Genomic DNA, 24,880 nt, shown 5'->3' with positions numbered 1-24,880 from the left:
GAGGTCTGAAACTTTATGTCATTTTCTCATACACACGTGACCCCCCTGTAGTCCAGATGGTTTCAATCACTGGAGGAAAAAAGCGGCTCTGTTGGTATGCAAGAAAAGCCGGAGCTGGGAGAGTCTGGGAAACGCTGCCTGGACGGCCGGCGTGCCTTCAAACAAACCCAAGAGCTCTTTCCATTCTCTCAACTCTGCCTGGGGAAGTCCTGCAAAACTCAGATGGGCATTAAAAGAAGCTACTTTTGGTTCTGCAGCAGCAGAGAGAACTCTGAAGCCATTAGGATTCCAGGGTGCATGGTCTGATCTGAAACTTCCAAGGGCATTCTGAGAATTTTTTAATATTCCATTTCCCTGCAAGACCAAAAACTAGAGAAGGGTATCACTTATTAATAAGCAATGGGATACTAGCAGTGAGAAACTGTGACTTATTAGTGGAATTCTGAAATAAATTGTTAACCCAATGTGACAATCTACTTGCAAAAGAATAATGCAAATCACTTAAAATCCATATGCAGTGGGATGTTAGGAAGCCATGTAACCCAATTCTCCTCCCATAAATCACTATTAATAGACCTTGATATTAAAATACACAAATGTGTTGCACAGCAATGAAAATTGACTTTCACAAACCTAGTTATATTTCAAAGGAACAAATGTGTGTGAATGAACATAAATAAGCTCTAGGGCCAAGATGTTTTAAAATGCAAGCCAATTCAATCGTCAAATATTCTAAAGAAGTACAGTATTTACTCAGCTGCAGTTCTGTAAACATCAAAAATTATGGGGAGTTTAAGATACATGCTGAAAATAATTTAACTTGCTCCTGACCAAACACAAATAGTGGCAAGAACCAAACTGATAAAGTCTATTCTTTCCATGCCAAAAAAAAGAATATGAATTCCAACTATTAGGGTTTTTTTTTTTTTTTTTTTTATTTATCCCCACCCACCCCCATTATTGTTTTCACTCACTGTCTGCCTTCCATGCCCATTTGCTGTGTGCTTTCTGTGTCTGCCTGTCTTCTCTTTAGTAGGCACCGGGAACCAAACCTGGGACCTCTCCTGTAGGAAAGAAGTGCTCAATCACCTGAGCCACCTCCACTACCTGCTTTGTTGTGTCTCTCATTGTGTTTCCTCTGTGTCTCTTGTTGAGTCAGCTTGCTGCACCAGCCCACTGTCTTGTTCATGTTCTCCAGGAGGCACCGAGAACTCCCATGTGGTAGGCGGAAGCTCAATCACTTGAGCCACATTCGTTTCCCACTAGTATTAGTTCTTTATCTCAGTAATATTGATGCCAGAGGATACCTTTGGCCTCTCTAGCAGAAGGCCTTATATTCAGTGTGATTGTGAAAAATAAATCAATTCCTGGTAAATTGTATCCGATCTAAACTAGGAAAACACAGATGTCAGCTGCTATTGAAGTACACTAGAAAACACAGGATACTACTTGAACCTAGGCAAAGCAGAACAAGTTTTACTCCAAATTCAAAACAGTGAGTTTCTAACTACAATGTAAACCACTATCAATGTGGTGCAGCCGCGCTCCAAAATCTATTCACCTAATGCAATGAATGTGCCACGATGATGAAAGAGGTTGATGTGGGAGGAGTGGAGTGAGGGGGTAGGGGATATATGGGGACCTCATATTTTTTTAATGTAACGTTTTTTAAAAAATAAAGAAAAAAAAACAGTGAGTTTCTACTGTAATTCACTGGAATGTTTGAAACCTTCAGGAGACATGGGCCATACTTGGATGGATTTAGCCCTCTCCAAATTCAGATTAAGGTGGTTCTGCTTTCCACACCGACCAGAGAACTCAAGTACAAAAATCCTTACCATATCACAGAACTTAACAAAGCTCTAGGCAAACTCCACCTGCAGCTGCCTAAGCTCTGTAAAGAGGTTATTAAGTTTCCCATTTCTAAAACTGGTAGAACTTCTACTATTAAAGTCCTGTTTTATTTTTTAGTAGCATCAAAAGCAAGCCAGCTCAAAAGAAGGCATCATGATTCTCTCTATTCAGTCCCAGGACAGTAATTGTTTTCACCTCTGGCAGTTGCTGCTGCTGCTGCCTCTTATGTGTGCTAAAACAACAGAGAGAGCAAGAATGAGATACAAGGAGTTGTTCTTTTTATTTCCCAATTCCCTGGCAAATTATGCATGGAACTTTAATTCCTAAGAAAAACTTTCATTAAATTAACAGCCCTTAAATTTTGAAAATACAGTCTTGAGTCTAAACTCCACTTATGTTAATATTTGACAGTTTATCTTAATAATGGCCAAAGGTTTATTAGAAATACAAATGCTTAAAATGTTTTTAAATGCTACTTTAAATGCTACTTTAAATGGTGCTAATTTAGTAATTTGCATTAACCTGATGTTCACATTATTCAACAAACAAGGCTAACTACATTTTTAACTGCTAAGGGAGATAGCAGGTAGGCTCTATGGGGACATGGTCAGGTATATCTTGCTAATATTTACATCTCATGTGCCTAGCTCAGGACCCAGCATGAACTAGGTGCACAATAAACAATATGCTGTCTGAATGAATGAAAGATAAATAAAAACATCCCCAATAAGGTTACAACCCTGTAGGGGCATGTGACTTGTAAACAAAAGAATGAAATAACAGTTACAGGAAGGACATAAGCAACAAAAAAGAGGAAGTAATTAGCATTTGCTGGCTTTGGACTTTTATCAAAATATATATTCAGAAATGTGCAGCGATTGCCACAGATATGAAGTGCCTGTAGGAGGAATTTGGTATCTTTAATCCCTAATATAGGGATCTCAGAGATATACTTTCCCATGTCCCCATTATTCAGTACCCACAAGAGAGAGCCAAGACAAGATTTGAGCATAAACATCCTGGCTCTAATTTGGATCGTATGAATACTGTTCCTTTCATCCTCTCTCATACATCTCCACCCCCAAGCCATTTCCTCTGTACTGTCTTCTGTCAGTCTAATGAAAGTTTCCTAATCTTTAAAAGCAGTAGCTTTGATTCTCTTTGTGCAGAGCAGTACAATACACACTGATTACATGGTTATATTCCATACAGATGCCTGGCAACTCATCTTATAACTAAGGGTCTGTTTAACATTTTAACTTTGTTGGATTTATAATTTAACTATTTCGTTGTATACCAAAATAGCACTTGGCATCACAGAGATGGGCTTTACTTCCTTTTGCTATTTTAAATTCTCTGCTTAAGCATGGTGAGTTGTTCGGGTTTTCTGGTTCATGGATCTTCCTTGGTAAGTTTTTTTCTTTGAGGAATGGAGGGGTTAAGATTTTCTGGGGGGGGGAAACGGACTTGGCCCAGTGGTTAGGGTGTCCGTCTACCACATGGGAGGTCCACGGTTCAAACCCCAAGCCTCCTTGACCCGTGTGGAGCTGGCCCACGCGCAGTGCTGATGAATGCAAGGAGTGACCCCCAAGCAGGGGTGTCCCCCGCAAACACGCATGGAGTGTACCCCTAAGGAGAGCTGCCCAGCGCGGAAGAAAGTGCAGCCTGCCCAGGAATGGCGCCGCCCAAACTTCCCTTGCCGCTGAAGACAACAGAAGCAGACAAAGAAACAAGACGCAGCAAATAGACACAGAGAACAGACAACAGGGGGAGGGGAGGGAATTAAATAAATAAATAAATCTTTAAAAAAAAAAAAAAGATTTTCTGGAGGGTCTTTCATGTGTGCGGGTCTAGTACTCAAGAAATAGTTACTTCCTCCTAGGTATTCTGCTTTTTAACATTTTATGTGGTCACTAAAGAAGCGATAGGGGCTTGTTTATGCCTCATGATCTAAACAACCAGGTATCTCTAAGGCAGGCTACTGGCAAAGGTTATTAAATGACGTTTAAGTTTTCTAGGTCATGCTTTTCCACACATCCTTTCCTTTTTTCTTTTTTTTTTTTTAAGTAAAAATAGTATGCTTTGTTTAAAAGGATAAATTTAAATGCTGAAGATTAAGTTGTTCTAAAACAGTTCTGAAAGAAAATAATTAATATTCACAATACATAACCTCAACATGTACTATTTAATCAAATCATGGTTTACTTTCTCCCCATATCTGTGAAGAACCTCATTTACAAAGCACCCTAAATACACTCTTGAGAGTTTTCCATAAACTTTAAGGCTTTGGGCCAGTCTTGGCATCAGTCACATCTGTTTTTTCATCTCCAAAAGCCCAGTGTACCTCAGAAATAGAAGTGCAAAGTGATGACCTTGTCACTCCCTTTGGCTTCTACTCCAAATACTCCAATAGTCAATTCAATCTTGAAAAAGAACAAAGCTCGAGGACTTATACTTCCTGATTTCAAAACTTACTATGGGGAAGTAGATATGACTCAAGCAACTGGGCTCCTGTCTACCATATGGGAGGTCCAGGGTTCAATTCTTGGGGCCTCCTGGTAAAGGCAAGCTAGGTCATGCAGCTAACTGGTCGGAGCAGAGAGCAGTCCCATGCAGAGTGCTGGCCCAAGCAGAAAGTTGGCGCAGCAAGATGACACAACAGAAAGAGACACAGAGGAGAGACAATAAGAGACACAGCAGACCAGGGACCTGAGGTGGCTCAAGAGATTGAACACCTCTTTCCCACTCTGGAAGGTCCCAGGATCAGTTCCTGGTTCACCTAAAGAGAAGACAAGCAGACACAGAAGAACACACAGCAAATGGATACAGAGAACAGACAACAGGGAGAAATAAATAAATAAATATTTACCAAAAAAAAAAAAAACACAACCTACTATGAAGCTACAGTAATCAAAGTAATGTGGCACTGACATAAGAACTAGACATATAATCCAATGGAACAGACTAGAGAGCCCAGAAATAAACTCTCACATATATGGTCAATGGATTTTGAATAAGGGTACGAAGACTGTTCAGTGGAAAAAGGACAGTCTTATCAACAAGTAGTGCTAGGAAAACTGGATATCCACATAAAAGAGTATAAAATCAGACCTTACCTCATACCACATGTAAAAATTAACTCAAAATGGATGATACACCTAAATTGAGCAGCTAAAACTATAAAATGCTAAGGTTAGGTTTAGGGTTAGGGCGAAGGCTAGGGTTAGGTTTAAGGTTAAGGGTAGCATATAAACTAGCACCCTAAAGATGGAAGCAGTCCAAGTGTCCATAAACCAATGAGTGAATAAACAAAATGTGATATATACATATGATGGAATACTATTCAGCTATAAAAAAGATTCAAGTCTGATGCATGCAACAACATTGATGAAACTTGAGGACATTATGCTTAGTGAAATAAGCCACAAAAGGACAAATATTGTATGACCTCACAAATATGAACTAATTTAATGAGCAAACTCAAAGAGTTAGAATCTAGAATATAGGTTCCCAGGGGATATATTGGGGGTAGAGAATAGGTCATAACATTACTAGAATAAATGTTGAAAGATAAAACATAGGACTGTATAACAGTAGTGAACACTATTATAGACAACGGATTAGTTAATAGCATAAAGTGTGAAAATATTTTGTCATGAATTATAAAAAATGTATACTACTAGGTGTTAATAATGGGGTGGTATATAGGAAAAACACACCTAATATAAACTATGGATGACAGTTAATATCACTATTTTAATAATCTTATCAATTGTAAAAAAGGTAACTACTGTTAAAAATATATATAGTACTGTCCACCCACTGCTCAGCTACCTTCCCCTATCCCGCACCTCCCACACCCTTCCACATCTCATTATAGCCGCTGCAGTTGGTGGTGGACTATAGGGCTCACCGCCTCCATTTGATGGGGGGGATTGGGGGAAGGCTGGGCAAAGAAGCCAATCTCCAGAAAAATCTTCTCTGGAACGTGAACAGTTATAGACTTGATTTTACAGATCTGGTAACATGGCAAAAAATGACAGTCTAATAGAGGCCAATGCAGAACTGAAGGTCTTCATAGACCAGAATCTTAGCCCTGGAAAAAGTGTGGTATCTTTAGTAGCTGTTCATCTTTCTACAGTAAATACCCTTGGAAAGAAACCCTTGCCAAAAACCTATGGGCAGTCCAATGTCAACATTGCACCACAAATGGTCATTGGTACACCACAGAGACCTGAGCACCAAATTCTATCCTGGTAGAAGTCCACACACCTCTAACACACATTTTGTATCACCGAACCAGACTTCAGACTCCTCACCTTGGTACGCTGGGAAATGCAACAGAAAAGGAGAGAAGAATGACAAAGACCTGAGGCATTTTTCAATGAAAGTTTGTGAGAAGGTTCAAGGGAAAGGAACCACTCTTATAACCAAGTGGCAAATGAATTGGTTGCAGAGTTCAGTGCAGCAATCTTACCAAATGAATCAGCTTATGTTCAGAAGAATTCAAGATAACACGTCTATGATGCCTTAAATGTCTTAATGGCCATGAACAGTATGTCTAAGAAGCAAGCAAGCAAATGGATTGGTCTGGTTACCAACTCAGCTAGGAATGTCAGAATTTTGAGGTAGAGACAGAAGACCTGAAAGAAAAAAAAAGGTCTTAACTTCATGAAATTACTCTACAGCTAACTGCCTTCAAGAATTTGGTGCAGAGAAACCACCAAACAGAGGAAAAAGCCAAATGGCCACCTCCCTCCAACTCTGTCATCCACCTCCCGTTCATGATTGTGAACACTAGCAAGAAGATAGTGATCCACTGCAGTGTTTCTAACAACAAATTTGAGTATCTGTTTAGTTTTGAGAACACATTTGAAATCCATGATGACATAAACTATCAAAGTGAATGGGAATGGTTTGTGGACTAGAATCAGGAAAGTGCTCAGCTGAAGACCTTAAAATAACAAGAACTTTGGTACCTAAAGCTCTGCAACCTTATGTGGCAGAAATAGCTTAGGAGTCAATCACCAGTGTATCTGTCACATTATCAGGTTCAACTTCAAATGGCACAAGGCTTTCTCTGCCAGTGACTTGACCAGTGGTGCAGTCAGCATGTTGGCCACGAGTTCCAACAGGTCTCAGTACAGTAGCTCCAGGGTGGAGATGCCCATGCCTTATGCCAGGGAAGACAATGACAATGATGACATTAATGAAAATGACAATGAAGACCGATTTTCTTGGTGTGTAGACTCCCCTTCCTCCTTCAAATTCAGCTTCTGGCAAAAACTGTTAGGAACAAACTTTTTTTTTTTAAGATTTATTTTTTATTTATTTCTCTCCCCTTCCCTCCCCCTCTCCGCCCCCCACAGTTGTCTGCTTTCTGTGTCCATTCGCTTGTGTTCTATGAACACTTCTATCCTTACCAGCAGCACCGGGAATCTGTGTTTCTTTTTGTTGCATCATCTTGTTGTGTCAGCTCTCCCTGTGTGCGGCGCCATTCTGGGGCAGGCCGCACTTTCTTTCGTGCTGGGTGGCTCTCCTCACAGGGCGCACTCCTTGCACATGGGGCTCCCCTACACAGGGGACACCCCTGCATGGTAGGGCACTCCTTGCGCACATCAGCACTGCGCATGGGCCAGCTCCACACAGGTCAAGGAGGACCGGGGTTTGAACCACGGACCTCCCATGTGGTAGGTGGACGCCCTATCCATTGGGCCAAGTCCACTTCCCTTTTCTTTTTTTTAATGTGGGTTTTTCTGAGTGTTTTTTGTTTGTTTGTTTTGGCCTATCCCCAAGAAGATACCAGTAAGCTACTGAATTTAGACACACACCCTTAATAAGCAAACAAGGATTGTTTTTCATAGGATTCTTAAAAATGTGGTAAAAATGAGTGTTTTGATACCAGTGTGCTGATGTAGAATCTCGATGTACGTCTTAGGATTTTTTGTTTATGTTTTCTTTTTCTTTTTTTTAAGTCAGTGTTCATTTTTGCCCCCCTAACAATTCTTGCTGAGTTTACTGAAGAAAAAGTACTTCATCCACGTCAATGAAAATAAAATGCTATCCTTTTGTGGAAATTGGTACACTGAATGGCCATTTATTTGCAGTGTTGTGAATGGTGCCATTAACCAATGGATAGCAAGATTATACATTGAGTTTTTATTTTGTTAAATCATTCACTGTCCAAAAAAACAGGCAAAATAACAAAGCTCTACTTTTTAAAACATCAAGCACCATAAATTTTATTATGCCTTTATTTTCCCTTAAATTATATGAACTACTGTGATTCCATCAAGTTTATATACTTTTATTTTGCAGCAGAAAAATTACAAAGGTTTTCTTGTTTGTTTCTTTTTTTATTTTGTTTGGTAAAAGTCTACTGCCATGCTGGTATAGCTACATAAACTATCATAAAGACTTAGAATGATTTATTGTTTATGATATGTGGCAGTTTGAGATTATCTATGAATCCCCAAAGAGAGATTATGTTTGTAAACTGGCCTGTTCTTCTGGGTATGATACTCTTTGTTTGTATTAAATTCAAAGGTTTTAAATTTACTTACTAAAATCAATTTAGGGCTTTAGATTTGACCATGTCAATAGGGCATGGTTCAGGTTTGAGTCCCTGTCCCCTTGGTGGACTGATGTAAATGGACACTCACTCATGAAGACATTGGAAGAGGCAGAGCTCCGTAGACACAGCAGAAAGACCTTTGATCCCATGGCGCTGAGAAGAGAGATGAGCCATTCTCCTGATAGTTTACAGCTGACCTTGTGAAGAGCCCAGAGCAGCTGAGCAGTTGAGAAGGCCCAGAAAGAAACAAGCCCCATGCCAGCCTATAGCTGAGAGAGAAGAAGGCTGAACCCTCACAGAGATCAGCAACCATCTTGCTTCACCACATGGCAGCTGACTTTGGTGAGAAAGCAGCCTTGAGTTGGACTCTTTAGGGCCATGTAACTGTAAGCTTTTACCCCAAATAAATACCCTTTATAAAATCCAACAGATGGGAAGCAGATGTGACTCAAGCAATTGGGCTCCCATCTACCATATAGGAGGTCCAGGGTTCGATGCCCAGGGCCCCTTGGTGAAGGCAAGCTGGCCTGTGTGGTGAGCTGGCCCACACGGAGGACTGGTCTGCACAGAGTACTGCCCTGCACAGGAGTGCTGCCCTGCACAGGAGCACTGCCCCATGCAGGAGTGCTGTCCCATGTGGAGAGCTGACGCAGCAAGATGACACAACAAAAAGAGACACACAGGAGAAACAATAAGAGACACAGCAGATCACAGAGCTGAGGTGGTACAAGAGAATGATCGTCTCTCTCCCACTCCGAAAGGTCCCAGGATTGGTTCCTGGAGCCGCCCAATGAGAATACAAACAGACTCAGAAGAACACAGTGAATGGACACAGAAAGCAGACAACAGGGAAAGAAATAAATTTTTTCTTTTTTAAAAAATCCAGCAGATTTCTGGTACTTTGCATCAGCACCCTTTTGGCTGACAAGGTAAAACTTGACTGATTTCTTACAGAATCTTACAGATTTTATTATATAATCATTTACACACTTTTTAAGTCTATCATTTAAAAGACATACTGAAACAAGTACTGTATGTGTCTTGTAAGCCTCTTCCTGTATCTATTAGAAAGTAGAAATTAAATATAAAGAACGTGTTACAAGGTTTTTTAACTCAAGATTTGTCAATCTTTTTTTTTTTAGGAGATACTGGGGATTGAGCCTGGGACCTCATACATGGGAAGCAGGTGCTCAACACTGAGCTTACGCCTGCTTTCCAATCTTTTTTTTAATCAAATCAATTTTTTAAATCAAATCAATTTTATTGATACATATTAATAAAGCATACAATTCATCCAAAATGTGCAATCAATGGTATTTGGTATAATCAATTTTGCATTCATCACCTCAATCATCATTAGAGCATTTTCATTATTTCAATAATAATAATAAACAAAAAATAAACAAGAAAATTCTTTACCTATCAATCTCTCTAGGCTTCCCCTGCCATACATAGAGTTATTACGGTACCTTCTTTGACACTGATGCAAGAATATTATAATTTTACAATATTGCTGTTAACTATTAATTGCTGTTAACTAGTACTATTACAATATTGCTATTTACTGTTAACTGTAATCCATAAGTTACATTAACTATTTTTCCCATGCATCATCATATTTTTAGCTCCTTTTAATAGCAACGTATCAATGTTAAGAGGGCAGGGAGAGGGAAGAAGAGATGAGATGTGGGACTTGGAGTTGTCCTAAATGATATTACAGGGACAGATGCCGGACATTATATATCCTGCCATAACCCACTGAATGTGCTGGGGGAAGGTGTAAACTACAATGTAAACTATAATCCATGTGGTGCAGCAGTGCTCCAAAATGTATTCACCAAATGAAATGAATGTGCCACAATGATGAAGAAGGTTGTTGATGTGGGAGGAGTGGGGGTGTGGGGTGAGGGGTATGTGGGAACCTCTTATATTTTTTAATGTAACATTTTTTGTGAGCTATGTACCTTTAAAAAAAGACAAGTTAATTTTAAAAAGATAACCTAAAAAATTAAAAATAAATAAAACTTTGTAGATAAATAGTAAAAAAAAAAAAGTCAATAATAGAGGGGTATGGGATTTTTTCTTTTGGACTAAGGAAAATATTCAAAATTTACTGAGGAAATGACTGCATAATGCTGTGATGAAAGTGAGAGCCACTGAGTGTATACTTTGGATGGAGTGTACAAGGCATGGGACTGTATAACACAGTGAAGCATGTGGTGGAAGATGGACTGTGGTTAACAATACAAATATGAGCCTGTTCTCTCATGAACTACAACAAATGGACAATATTAATATTACACATGGTGTTAATACCGCGGGTATATGGAAAAATATACCAAATGTGAGCTGCGGACCACAGTTAGTGGTAATAGTCTGATAGTATTTTTTCATAATGTGTAACAAATACTCCACAACAATGTAAGGCATTGGTGGAGGGGTGATGTATGGGAATTCTGCATATTATACATGGTTGTTTTGTAAGCTCACAACTTCTCTAATTAAAAAAAAAAGGAAAGAAAGAAAATGGGAGAGAATTCAAAACCAAAGGAACTGTCCAAATTGTGAAAGTATGAATCTAGCTACAAGAATATTGACTGGTCCTCACTGTACTTAATTACAGAGGGTAAAAAGGTAGATTAGGGTCGTGTAGACACTCCTGGTGCTCACCAAGATTCTTCCCAGTCCACAAAATTCTGTACTTCCACCCATCCTGCAGCTAGGCAGGGGCATGTGACTAATTCTAGTCAACAGGCTGTGAGCAGAAGTTACACATGTGACTTGCAGGCCAAAACATTGAAAAATGCGTGTCAGATGTCCATGCCTCTCTTCTCTGCCAGACATCTTGTATGAGCAAAAAATATGCTTCTGTTGAATTAGGCCACTGACATCTTAGGGGTAGTTACTGTAGCTTAAACTTAGCCTACCCTGACTGATACAGGGTCATATCTAGGACAGCCTTGAAAGCAATATTTGGATTTTATTCTGAAAGACAAAGAGAACCAATCAATATTTTTGAGGAAAAAGATATGATTGTTTGAGGAAAATAATTCTGGCTGCAATGTGCAAAGTAAATGAAAATCCAAGGTGGTTCTCAGCCTTTGCTTCAAGTCAAGAACCATCTATGAGAGGTGGTGAATTTTCTTGTTTGTTTTTTGTTTATTATTATTATTGAAATGAAAAATGCTCTAATCATGATTGAGGTAATGAATGCACAACTATGTGATTATACCAGATACCATTGACTATACACTTTGGATGAATTGTATGCTTTATTAATCTGTATCAATAAAATTGAGTTGTTTTTTTTTGGAAAAAAACCATCTTCATCAGGTTCTCAGTTTGCAGCCTGTCCTAGGGAATTTGGATTTGTGCATCCCCACAGTCACATGAGACAAGTTTATAAAATCTCATAATATTTACAGATATCTCTGGTTGATTCTGTTTCCCTAGAGAAACATGACTAATACAGTAGGGGAGAGTAGCATACGAGACTTAAGAGATAAATCTACCAATTACAACTCGTGAAATTTACTGGAATTCTGGTTCCATAATTTTGTATAAAAAAGAGAGAGATTTGGGAAAATTTGAAGAGTAACTATATATTTGATAATATTAAGGAAATATTGTTAATTTACTAGGTTTGACAGTGGTATTACATGTATGTTTTTAAAAGGAGTCCTTATCCCGTAGAGACACCATTAAAAGGGGAAATGGATTTGGCTCAAGTGATTGGGCTCCTGTCTAGCATATGGGAGGCCCCAGGTTCAATTCCCAGGACCTGCTGGTAAAGGCAAACTGGCCTGCACCATAGAGAGCTGGTGGCCGCTGCAGCAGAGAGCAGGCACAACAAGATAACACAACAAAGGGAGATACAGAGGAGAGACAGTGAGACATGGCAGACCAGGGAGATGAGGCAGCTCAAGCAATTGAGTGCCTCTCTCCCACACTGGAGGTCCTGGAATCAGTTCCTGGTGCCTCCTAAAGAGAAAGACAAGTAGACTTGGAAAGAACATCAGTGAATGTTCACAGAGAGCAGACAAAGAGCGAAAACAACAAGCAGGGGTTGGGGGAAGAAATTTTTTTTTAAATGTTAGAAACAAGAAAAACAGGGGTTCTTAACAAGGGGTCCGTGAGCTTGAATTGAAATTTTAAAAAACCCATTATTCTTGTGGGGACATATTGGTGCAGGTGTGATATATTTATTAAATAATACACAGTATAGTGTGTACTTAGTAAGGGGTCCATGGTTTTCACCTGACTGGCAAAGGGGTCCAAGGAACAAAAAAGGCTAAGAACCCCCATTAAAATATATGTAGGTGAAATGTTAGGATGGCTGGGATTTGCTTCAAAAGAAAGAAAATCCAAAGAGAAAGAAACTAAATGGAGTTACATAAGAAAAAAAAAATCACCTGGAAAAGAAAAAAACAAAACAGATACATACCAGTAATGGTAAATGAAAAGAAATCTATGCAAAGACATATTGCAAAGGTACAAAAGCAGAGATTTTAAAAATATATACAAACCTTAGAAAACTCTTGCATGTATACACCAGAAGATATATACAAGAGTATTTATAGCAATACTTTTAGCTATAGTTAAAAAAAACAAAACAAAACTGGAACCGATATAAATATCCATCAGCAGAATAATAGATAAGTTATATATTAACAAAATCAGGTATTATATAGCACTGAAAATGAGTTAATATTATTATTTGCAACAATATAGATGTATCTTAGAGATGTAAAATTTAGTGAAAAAAAGCAAGTCCAGATGTAAGCTCTGGGACCATTTTTTAAAATTCAAAAACAAGCAAATCTATCATCTATTCATCCATTTATCTATTAGGGATGGTATACACAAACATATACATGTATATAAATTTTAAGAGCAAACAAGGGAGTTATAAACACATGGTAGCAGTTACCTAGTGTATTAGCTAAAGGGGTGCTGATGCAAAATACCAGAAATTGATTAGTTTTTATAAAGGGTATTTATTTGGGGTAGGAGCTTACAGTTACCAGGCTATAAAGCATAAGTTACTTCCCTCACCAAAGTCTTTTGCCACATGTTGGAGCAAGGTGGCTCCCGACATCTGCCAGGGTTCAGGCTTCCTGGATTCCTCTCTTCCCAGGGCTTGCTTCTCTCCAGGCTCAGGGATCCTCTTTCCTCACAACCAAATCTTCTGTGTGCTTACTTCTCCAGGCTCCAGCTCAAGACTCCAGCATCAAAACTCCAACATCAAAACTCTAACTCTGCCTTTGCCATGTCTTTTATCTCAGCACTCTACTGGCATGGCCCAATCAAAGCCCTAATCATAATTTAATCATACCCAGGTACAGACCAGTTTACAAACATAATCCAATATCTATTTTTGGAATTCATAACTATATCAACCTGCTATACCTAGGGAGATGTTAGGAAAATGAGAGAATTGGAGTAGATTGTACAGATGGCTTTACTGTTAGTAAAGTTTCAATTTTGAAGTTAGGTGGTGGTTTCAATAGTATTTATGTTATTATACCTCTACTTCACCACTTACATATACTATTCATGTAATTACATAACAAAATATTAATATCTAAATATGAAATGAATCCTATTCATAGAATGGAAATATTCTATTCATTGTAGTGTTTTACCATTTATATACCTTTTACAATATGGTTTATAACTCTTACGCTCATCATTGGTGGTATTTTTCTATAGCAAATCCTAAATGATGTGGTAGACAGAATAATGGCCCCCTAAAAATATCCATGTCCTCATCTCCAGAATTTGTGACTATGTTACTTACATGGCAAAATGGACCTTGCAAGTTGATTAAATAAAGAGCTTGAGATGGGATTATCCAGGCAAGTCCAATGTTATCACAAAGGTCCTTGTAAGTGAAAGAGGGAAACAGGAGAGTAAGTCTCAGAGTGATGGAAAAACTCAGTCAGTCATTGCTGACTTTGAGGATGGAGGAAGAGGTCACAAGCAAAGGAATGTGAGCAATCTCTAGAAGCTAGAAAGACACAGGAATGAATTCTTCCCTAGAGAGTCCAGAAGGAATGCAGCCCTGCATACACCTTGATTTATCCCTTGAAACCCATTTTGAACTTCTAACCTCCAGAAATGTAAAATGATGAATTTGTGTTTTTTTAAGCCACTATGTTTGGTGCCATTGTAACAACAGTGATAGGAAACTAATGCAGATGTCTTTTCAAATTTGCTTCTATATATTATCATTCTCATTTTTTGAAGAGGTTTCTAGGACAATAGCTGGGTTTTGTTTTGTTTTGTTTTGTTTTTTGCCAGTCACTGGAAAGGGTGGAACACTTAGGGCAAAATGCCTGCCAAACCAATGGAAAAATAACCAGAATTCTTCCTGTTTTAAGAAGTCATAATCAGAGATCCTGGCTAATTTCAAAATGATCAGAAAATAACTTACCTTTCTCAAAGAATAAAGGCATTAATAGAGAATAATAGAAAGAGCAGAGGATTTTGAGCCAGAAAAATAAATAAATGAAACTTGGTTCAAATCTGGGGGAAAAAAAAAAACAATAAAGGCAAAGTCCAAAATCCCTAACAAACGTCTCTGGGTTTAGTTTTATAATATTTTCAAATTCAAATGCAAAACTCTGGTCCAGTATATCTCAAGGTATTCTGAATCAGAATCTCTAGAGGTAGGGCCTGAGCACCTACAATTGAAACAAACAAATTAAAAAACAAACAACAACAACAAAAACTATGGAAAATTCTGGACAAGAGGTTAGAGGCAGGAAGGAGATGTCTAATTTAGAGATGACCAAATTCATATGCTTAGTGGATTTAAATAAATAGTATAATAAAATAAATATTTTCTTGACAGTTGGAATGATAACTTCTAAGGGAGTTTCTTTTAAAATATTAAGTTATGAAAAGGTTATTCACATTAATATTTGTGCAGTCATAGTTATGACTTTGAAAATTTAAACTTCGGTATGATGGGAGTAGCAAGTTGTAAGCATTTGCTCCATTGCTACTTTAGTGGCCACCTATCCCAACATCTCTGTTATGCTAAGAAACAGGGTTGACATACTAGAGAAAAGAGGACAGAGCCATCCTCAGTCTCCTGGAAGGGCAAGCTCTTCCTAGCATTTAGAGCCTTTTTTTCTTTTTTTTTTTTTTCCTTGTACGAACCTGTATTTTTTTTCTTCTCTATTTTCTTTTAAATGTTACATTAAAAAAATATGAGGTCCCCATATACCCCCCACCCCACCTACCCCACCCCTCCCACATCAACAACCTCTTCCATCATTGCAGCACGTCCGCTGCACCTGGCGGATACATTCTGGAGCACGGCTGCACCACATGGACAGTGGTCCACATTGTAGACCACACCGTCCCCCAGTCCACCCCCTGGGCCACGACAGGACACACAATGTCCAGCATCCGACCCTGCCGCACCACCTAGGTCAACTCCAAATCCTGAAAATGCCCCCACACCGTATCTCTTCTTCCGTCTTCCTACCATCAGCAGCCACCATGGCCACCCTCTCCACATCACTACTACAATTTCTTCCCTTACTAATCACAATAGTTTCCCAGCAGAACAGATGCTATCTTATTTCCTCCTTTTCCTTCTCTTTTTTTTTTTCCTTAAGCATAACTAGCATTCCATGGTATCCTTAGTTCCTTCCTCCTAAATACTCAGCCAATTTTCAGTTAATCAGGATTTTAAGAGCCAAGATATTTAAGGGCTAAAAAGTATAGATTACAGATGCATGGGAAGCTGTGTATATGATTAAGTTTTTTTACTAGTGAATGTGATTTATTATGCTAAGGGACTCAGCTTTCCAGCATAGAGATTCTAATACTGTGAAGAAATAGATCATTTGCTGATGATAAGTCAGTTTGTACTGCAAAAATAAATCTTTAGAGCATCCAAGGGAAAGTGATCTCTGAGCATTAGAATTGAAGCCAACAGAGAGAAAAAAATACCATTATCATTTCCAAAACCCTGCTGTAAAGTGCAAAAGAAACAGAAAGACCTCACAGAAAACCTCCTTCCATTACTGATTCCTCTGAATACTGAACACTGACTTATTCCTAGTGATTTAAAACCCTCTCTTGTTCCCCACTGCAACCGTCCAGGTCAGTCTATCCTCAAAATTTCGAATTTCTCACTCTCAGCAGGTAACATTGCCTTGACCATTGGGAAAGCAGAGTACATGCGTAAACTCCCTCAACTGTTCTCTGCTATGTCAAAATATATTTTCAACACTTCCTACCTGCTACCTCAGAAGCATGCCTAATCCTTTGGAAGAATATCATAGTAGACTATGTTGTATCTCTTTTCTGTATCTTGTTTTCCTTTCTTATTCTACCCCCTCATTTTTGTGAGAAACTCCTTCAGAAATTTTCTAAGAAAGAGTATTTGGAACATAATTTCCTTTGATACCTCTCATATGCTTATACCTCTCAAGGCTGAAAATGATTTCATGGTCTTCTACTGGATTGAGAGTTGGACTAGGTAAGGAATTCTAGGTTAAAAATATTTTTGATTCAGATTCTGGAAGGCATTGATCCACTACTTATATATTTCTAATATTGTCTTTCTCTCCCTCTCTGGAAGTTTGTAGAAACTTCACCTAAAATGTCATGATGATATGCCTTGTATAGGTACTTTTTCAAACAATGTTCTTGGTGCTTGGTGGGCCCTTTTAATCTAGAGGCTCAGGTACTTTAGATCCATTAAACATTATTGTTTATTTTTTAAAACTTTCCTTCCTTGCATTTTCTCTAATTTTTCTTTCTAGAACTCCTATTACTTATATATTGGATCTTTGAGATGTATGCCTGTATTACTCAGCATTTTCCAGATAAACAAAACCAGCAGGATATAGATAATGGTACAAATATATCTATAGATATATAGATATAGATATTTATTATAAGAATTGGCTCGTGTGACCATGGGAACTGGCAAGTCAGAATTCTGTAGGGCAGGTTGCAAGGTGGAAATTCGATGAAAATGAAGTTCAGTTCCTCAGAAGAAGCCACCAGCTGGAAACTTCAATGTAGGTGACATTAAATTCACCAGGAAAAGTAGGCTGGCTGAAGAAGAGATAGAAATTCTTCTGTCTGCTAAAATCCTCAGTTCTCAATTTTAGGCCTCCAACTGATTAGATGAGGAGATTCCTCTCAACAGTGAAAGCAATCTTCTTTGACTGTAGATATAATCAGCTACAGATGCAATCAAGTGACAATTTCAATCTATCTACAAAATACCCTTACCATAACAATAGGGCCTGTGCTTGCAAGACCAAACAACAGCACATCATAAACTAGCCAAATTTGCACATGAAATCATCACAATGCCCTAACTGTCCCTCTCATTATCTTTTTGTTCTACTTTATGAGAAATTTCCTGAACTTTTCCTCCCAACTCTTTATCAATGTTTTTCATTTTAACTATTATATTTTCAATTTACTTTTCTTCTTTTTTTTTAGAGCATCTTGAGCTTCCTTTTTGAAATGCTCTATCCTCCCAGATCACTATCAACATTGTCTCCTATCTCTATGCCCTTTCTTTTTCAGTGAACTTTAGCATTACCTCTTCTTCTGCACGCCGTTTAATTGGAAAGTTTTCTTCTTGGCTCTGTTCTACATACAGCCTCTCCCTAGGCATCTCCTCTGCTTGCATGGTTTCAGTTAAATATGCTGATATTTCCAAATTTGTGTTTCTAGCTCTGACCTCTCTCTCGAGTTAAACCAGGGGTTCTTAATAAGGGGACTGTGAACTTGAACTGAAATTCAAAAAAACATGTTCTTGTGGGGACACGTTGATGCGGGTGGGATATATTTGTCATTAATAAATCGTACACAGTAGAGTGTGGGCTTAGCAAGGTGTCCGTGTGTTTCACCTGATTGGCAAAGGGGTCTGTGGAACAAAAAAGGTTAAGATCCTGAGTTAGACTTGAACTTCCAGCTCCCTGCTCGATATCTGTACCTGGATATCCCAAAGATACCTCAAACACCTCATGTCTCAAACACCTCATTGCTGGCTTCAGGCATTCTATGTTCCAACCCACAAACAACTTGTCATTCCCAGAAAATACCATGCAAGTTAATACCTCTGATATTCCGTTTCAAGGCCCAGCTCAAATATTACCTCTTAAGAAACCTTCTTTGACCTCTTCCTACCTCTAGGCAGAGTGAATTTCTCCCTCTTTATATCCAAGGCACAGTTCATAGCCCATAATACTTATTCATAAGTGTTATTCACCAGCACCCAATCTATTGACTCTGCTAGTTTGTATGCCTCTTGAAGCCATGAACTACGTACCTTTGTATTGGCATGAGCTCCATTTTCAATGTCTAAGAAATAGTGGTTACTCAATAAATAGCTACTGAATTAATTATAGGAATTTCAAACGAATGTGCAATATAAATGTTATACTACATAATCATTAAATAAGCAAAGACTGCAACCAGAAACTTAACCTACTAGAAAAAAAAATAACACAAGTCTCAAAATGCCCCTATGGGGAAATGGACTTGGCCCAATGGATAGGGTGTCCGCCTACCACATGGGAGGTCCGCTGTTCAAACCCCAGGCCTCCTTGACCCATGTGGAGCTGGTCCATGCACAGTGCTGATGCGCGCAAGGAGTGCCCTGCCACGCGGGGGTGTCTCCCACATAGGGGAGCCCCACACCCAAGAAGTGCGCCCCATAAGGAGAGCTGCCCAGCACGAAAGAAAGTGCGGCCTGCCCAGGAATGGCGCCGCACACATGGAGAGCTGACACAACAAGATGACACAATAAAAAGAAACACTGATTCCCAGTGCCAGTGATAAGGATAGAAGCGGTCACAGAAGAACACACAGCAAGTGGAAAGAGAAAGCAGACAACTGGGGGCGGTGGAAGGGGAGAGAAATAAATAAAATAAATCTTAAAAAAAGAAGAATAAGAGGTTGCCATATACCCCACTCCCCAGTCCTCCCACATCAGCAGCCTCTTTTATAAGTGTGGTACATTCGTTGCATTTGGTGAATACAATTTGGAGCACTGCTACATCATATGGATTATAGTTTACATTGTAGTTTATACCCTCCCCCACTCCATTCAGTGGGTTATGGCAGGATATATAATGTCCTGCATCTGTCCCTGCAATATGATTCAGGACACCTCCAAGTCCCGAAAATGCCCCCATATCACATCTCTTCTTCCCTCTCCCTGCCTTTTATCATTATTATATGTCCCACTTTATCTCTAGTGATATTTCTTCTTCAAATCTACTTTGTCTGATATTATTGTAGTTACTCCAACAATTGTATGCTTAATGTTTGCATGGCATACCTTTCTTCAAAATTTTTCTTTCAACATCTTTATGTCTTTGATTCTAAAGTTGTGTCTTTTCTAGACATCATAACTGGATCTTGCTTTATAATCCACGCTGACAATCTCTGTCTTTAGAATGGGATTTGAGACTGTCATATTTAAAGTCAATATTTATATGGTTGGTTTTACATTTTCTCTGGTCATTTTTCCTTGATACTCCTTGACCTCTTTCTTTTGTGTTAAATAAATAAATATTTTTAAGTTTACATTTTAATTCCTCTCTTGTTTTTTTACCTCCATTTTTAAACTCTTTTTTTAGTGATTGCTCTAAGGATTACATTATAAATCTTAATTTATTAAAATTTACTTCAGATTAGCACTATATTAATTCTGGTAAAATACAGAAATTTTCTTCCAATATAAGTTGGTATCCCCCTTTCCCTTGTGCTGCTATATTATATCTACATATATTATAAACCTAATGAAATGGTGTTATTATTATTGCTTTATGCAATCTTACATCCTTTAAAGGTGCTAAGAAAAAAAATGATGAAAAGAGTATTTTGTATTAACCTTCTTATTTCCATTTCTAGTGCTGTATATTATTCTCTATCAATTTGAGAAACTGCTAACAGAAAATTATTTGTCATTGTTAATCTGGGAGTGCCCTTACTTCATCATCATATTTGAAGGATAGTTTTGTTGGATATAAAAATCTGGTTGTTTGTTTGTTTTTTTTGACTTTGAATATTGTACCCCTGCTTTCTGGTCTCCATAGTTAACGATGAAAAGTCACTTGTTAATCTGATTATTGTTTCCTTGTAAATGATGATTCATTTTTCCCTTGCTGCTTTCAAGATTTTCTCTCTGTATTTGGTTTTAACAGTTATACTATGATGTGTTTAGGTGTGGATCTCTGTGCTTTTGTATTTGGAGTTCATTGAGCTTCTTGGAGTTTAGGTTAATGTTTTTCCTCAAATTTTGGAAATTTTCAGTCATTTTTTTTTTCTGCACGTGGACCAGCTTACCACATGGGTCAGCAGACACTCTATCAGTTGAGCCACGATGCTTCCCTGTCTTAAATTGATATGTGGGATGCCTTAACTACAAGGGCGAGGGGTGCCAAGTAGAGAGGTATGCTACCTTTCCTATTACTTTGTTCCTTGTGCCAGGTAAATTTTGTTCCCTATTGCAGAATAGGCAAGATTGAGTGTAACTTAAGTGGGGAAGAGGATGTTTTCAGTGTGAAAAAGGAGGAAGATAAGATGGGTGTTTAGGTTGGAGCTGAATAATATAGGTAACTAGTGGTGAGAGAAAGGAGGCAGAAAAAAGCTGATTCGGCCTTCAGCAAGGCAGAAGAGTTCTCTGGTTCAGAGTAGAGGTTCTGAGTCAACACCTAGGTCTTTATCATCCCTGTCCTGTTAAAGAAAGTGAAAGTAAAATGAGATAGAAAGATTATTTTAGTAACATGTTAGTGGGCTTTCCAAATCTCTTTTTTTGATGCATAGTGGGGCCACTGGGAAATATACTAGAAAATGTTTCAGTCTATTTGCTTCTAGGACTGGTCCTCTGACTAATCTGTGACTACAACCAAATTATTTAACTTGTCTGGGCATCTATTCTAGCACTTACAAAATGAGATGTTGGTACAAAAATTACGATAATGGATATAAAATAGTTTGAAAAAATGATTGCTATATAAATGCAAGAAAATATTACCATTGCAGAAAACTAAAATATTAAGAACTGCTGCTAAATGAAAATTTCTCTAGAGAAAAGATAGAGCTTCACCAAAATCGTGATGAAAATTAATGGAAAGATAAGATTTGATGTGCCACAAAATTTCGACAAGCATGTATGAGTACGTTTGTTAAGCAGTGAAGTTCATGTGCCTTTTTTTCATGTCTTAAAAGTGAGACCACTTAATTGTCATAGATTCCATAGGTTCCATCATTTAAAAATTCTCAGGGCCCTTTTCTGCTTAATACGTTTGTGATGCTAAACTCAGTTTGTTTGCTTTGTAAGAGACTAAAGGAGAAGTTTTTTTGTTTTTTTTTTTCTTTTTAAAGTATGTTTATCTAGGCCCTCCAAAAGCATTTCCTGCCAGGCATTTGACATGTAGCCTTGGCACAATTTCAGAAAACTATTTGCTTCTGTTTACCCTTTCTAGATACAGCTTTTCCTAGGAATGGAGATGAGAAATCTCCTTTCACTCTTTTAAATTTTGGAAGCATACTTTACATGGTATTTATTAGAACAATGAAAATTCCTGTATCTTTAAATTAAAAGGAAAATATGTCTATTTTAGTAATTCACTTGTAGAAAAGTCAAAGTCTTAAAGTGAGTTAGCCCAATAAAATGTACTTAGGGGAAGCAGATTTGGCCCAATGGATAGGGCATCTGCTTACCACATGGGAGGTCCAAGGTTCAAACCCAGGGCCTCCTGACCCGTGTGATGAGTTGGCCCATGCGCAGTGCTGATGCACACAAAGAGTGCCTTGCCACGCAGGGCTGTCTCCCGCATAGGGGATCCCCATGCACAAGGAGTGATCCCCATAAGGAGAGCCACCTAGCGCAAAAAAAGTGCAGCCTGCCCAGGAATGGCGCCGCGCACACGGAGAGCTGACACAACAAGATGACACAACAAAAAGAAACACAGATTCCCAGTGCCACTGACAAGAATACAAGCAGGCACAGAAGAACACACAGCGAATGGATATAGAGAGCAGACAACTGGGGGGGGGGCAGGGCAGGGAAGGGGAGAGAAATAAATAAAAAACAAATCTTTAAAAACAAAAACAAAAACGACCCTCCAATATAGATACATATTTTTTAAAATGTACTTAGAAATTTCCCTTCCTGTAAGATTGTTCAGATAAGTCTTTCAGAAAATTCAGTGAAATTACTTTTGAAGTTATAAAACTTATAAATTATTGGGTAATTGTTAATATTTCTAAACTCTTCATGAAGCAAAGGGCCCAAGAGTGACTTTCCTTTGAAAAGTATGCTCTACTTAATTAATTTACAATTTTAAAAATATAACATTTCAAAAATATTTTGTGAAGTGAGGTACTACTATATTTGAAAAATAAATTACTTAAAATATTTATTCCTATTAGGGAGCCACTTCATTTCTAGACTTTTAAAAATGCTTGTTATACAGTTAGAATTATAGGAATATATTATAGATTTATTGTAATCCCAGAATGCATGTTATTTTAATTAAATATAAATATATCTTTGAGAGAATATGATAGTAAATGTATTAATTTTAAGATGGGAAACTTGAGGTACAGAAAGATATAATGACTTCATGTACATACTACAGTTAATGGTGAGCAAATTTAGTTCCTTTCTGCATAGTGTGGTTAAATAAGCTAGTGACTACTTAATTCTTTTATCCTGCCAGACTGAGCCAAAAAAGATTCTATAGTTCTGACATCAGAACTATAGGCAGCTTTGAGCCTGAAGCAGTAATGAGCCTTAAATGAATAGCATAGGAACAAAAGGCAAGAGAATTAAGTTAGTTTGTAATCAGGTGTGAGCCGGGAATCTTTAGCCAGATAAACGTTTTAGATTGGGAGCATATCCATGACCCAAGAGCAGAATGAAGCCATAGATCAGAACCAGATCCCTTCTGAATGGCAAGGATCAGGGCAGCAACAGGGCAGGCACCAGGAGTAGAGGAGATGGGCACACAGATACCAATAGGATGTGCAGGTGAGGCAAGCGTCCTGAGTTTGGAGTCTTAAATTTAAGATCTGCCATTAGAATCTGGTCCCTGAGCACTTCTGAAAATCATAGGTCTCTCACTTTCCACCCTCCCTTCCTCTTTTTTCAAGGTTTCAGATTTAGTTGGAAAACATGACCCTGCTTTTATGCACTGATTCTGAAGTCTTGTGAGTTTAGTTAATGACTCCCTGCTTCAGGGGAATCAGAAGTTGAAATTTGTTGAGGTCCAAAGAGATCTGACTTAAAGAGTGGGTTTGTAAAGACAAAAAGATTCAGCAAACCTAGGGTCACTGCTGGTAACTCATGAAGACTTATCTTGGTCAAGTGAGTTGGTGATTCTTTTCTCTCTCTTGAAACCATGTTGATTCCTTGACTGCCTGGTCCTGTAATCTTCTGATCATTGAGTGACTGCCTTAACCCAATCCTGTGAGTCCATTCTGCCTTAATTTCTAGGATTTATAGCTATATATCATAGAAGAAATAGAAAAAAGGAGATCTAAAGAGTCTGGGTGAGATAAGCAAGAAGACTAAGGCAATCCTTCCTGTCAGTCTGGAAATTTGTATTAGTGTCCTATTAGGGACTGAGTTTATCCCCAGCCTCACTGCACTGCCTGTCATGAAATAGGCTCTTAATAAATATTAGTTAAATATTGAATGATGGGCTCTACAAGCGATGGAAGTAATTGAATGCAGAAGATGCCACGGAGCAACTCTTGACATTGGGACAAAGCCTGACTGCAGGTATCCGATGTGAGAAACGTCTATACAGGAATGAACTAGAAGTAGAGGTAACTGTATCTCTATATAGGAAATAACTAGAAGTAAACTGAGACACAAATTATTGACTTATCCAAGGTTATAGAACCATTCTGGGCAGCACTGGAAATTAAACTGGGTGTCTTCATCTCTAGATTTATGCTTTGCACACTAAACAGTTTATAAATATTCAAATCATTGCTAAGCCAGCAAAAAATTTTTTTGTTACTATAAAGTTTGAATAAGTAGAATTCTTTTTTCAAAAAAGATTTATTTTTTATTCATTTCTCTCCCCTTCCCCTCCCCCCTCCCCACTGTGGTCTGCTCTCTGTGTCCATGTGCTGTGTGTTCTTCTGTGTCCACTTGCATTCTTGTCAGTGGCACCGGAAATCTGTGTCTCTTTTCGTTGTGTTATCTTGCTGCGTCAGCTCTCTGTGTGTGTGGTGCCATGCCTGGGCAGGCAGCTCTTTTTTTGCATGGGGTGGCTCTCCACGAAGGGCGCACACCTTGCGTGTGGGGATCCCCTTCGCTGGGGACACCCCTGCGTGGCACAGCACTCCTTGCGCACATCAGCACTGCGCGTGGGCCAGTTCATCACATATGTCAGGAGGCCCTGGGTTTGAACCTTGGACCTCCCATGTGGTAGGCGGATG

At 38.5% G+C, this 24,880-nt stretch overlaps 1 pseudogene; it reads left to right on the top strand.

The window, feature by feature from the left end:
- Positions 1-5,880: 5,880 nt before the first annotated feature.
- LOC101444512 (transcription factor Dp-1 pseudogene) lies at positions 5,881-18,005 on the top strand (annotated as a pseudogene).
- The last annotated feature ends 6,875 nt before the right edge of the window (positions 18,006-24,880 follow it).

The sequence above is a fragment of the Dasypus novemcinctus genome, chromosome 10, assembly GCF_030445035.2.
Source record: "Dasypus novemcinctus isolate mDasNov1 chromosome 10, mDasNov1.1.hap2, whole genome shotgun sequence".
In the NCBI taxonomy this organism is placed as follows: domain Eukaryota; kingdom Metazoa; phylum Chordata; class Mammalia; order Cingulata; family Dasypodidae; genus Dasypus; species Dasypus novemcinctus.
The sequence above is the reverse complement of the archived record's forward strand: the minus strand, read 5'-3'. Positions and strand labels throughout refer to the sequence as shown.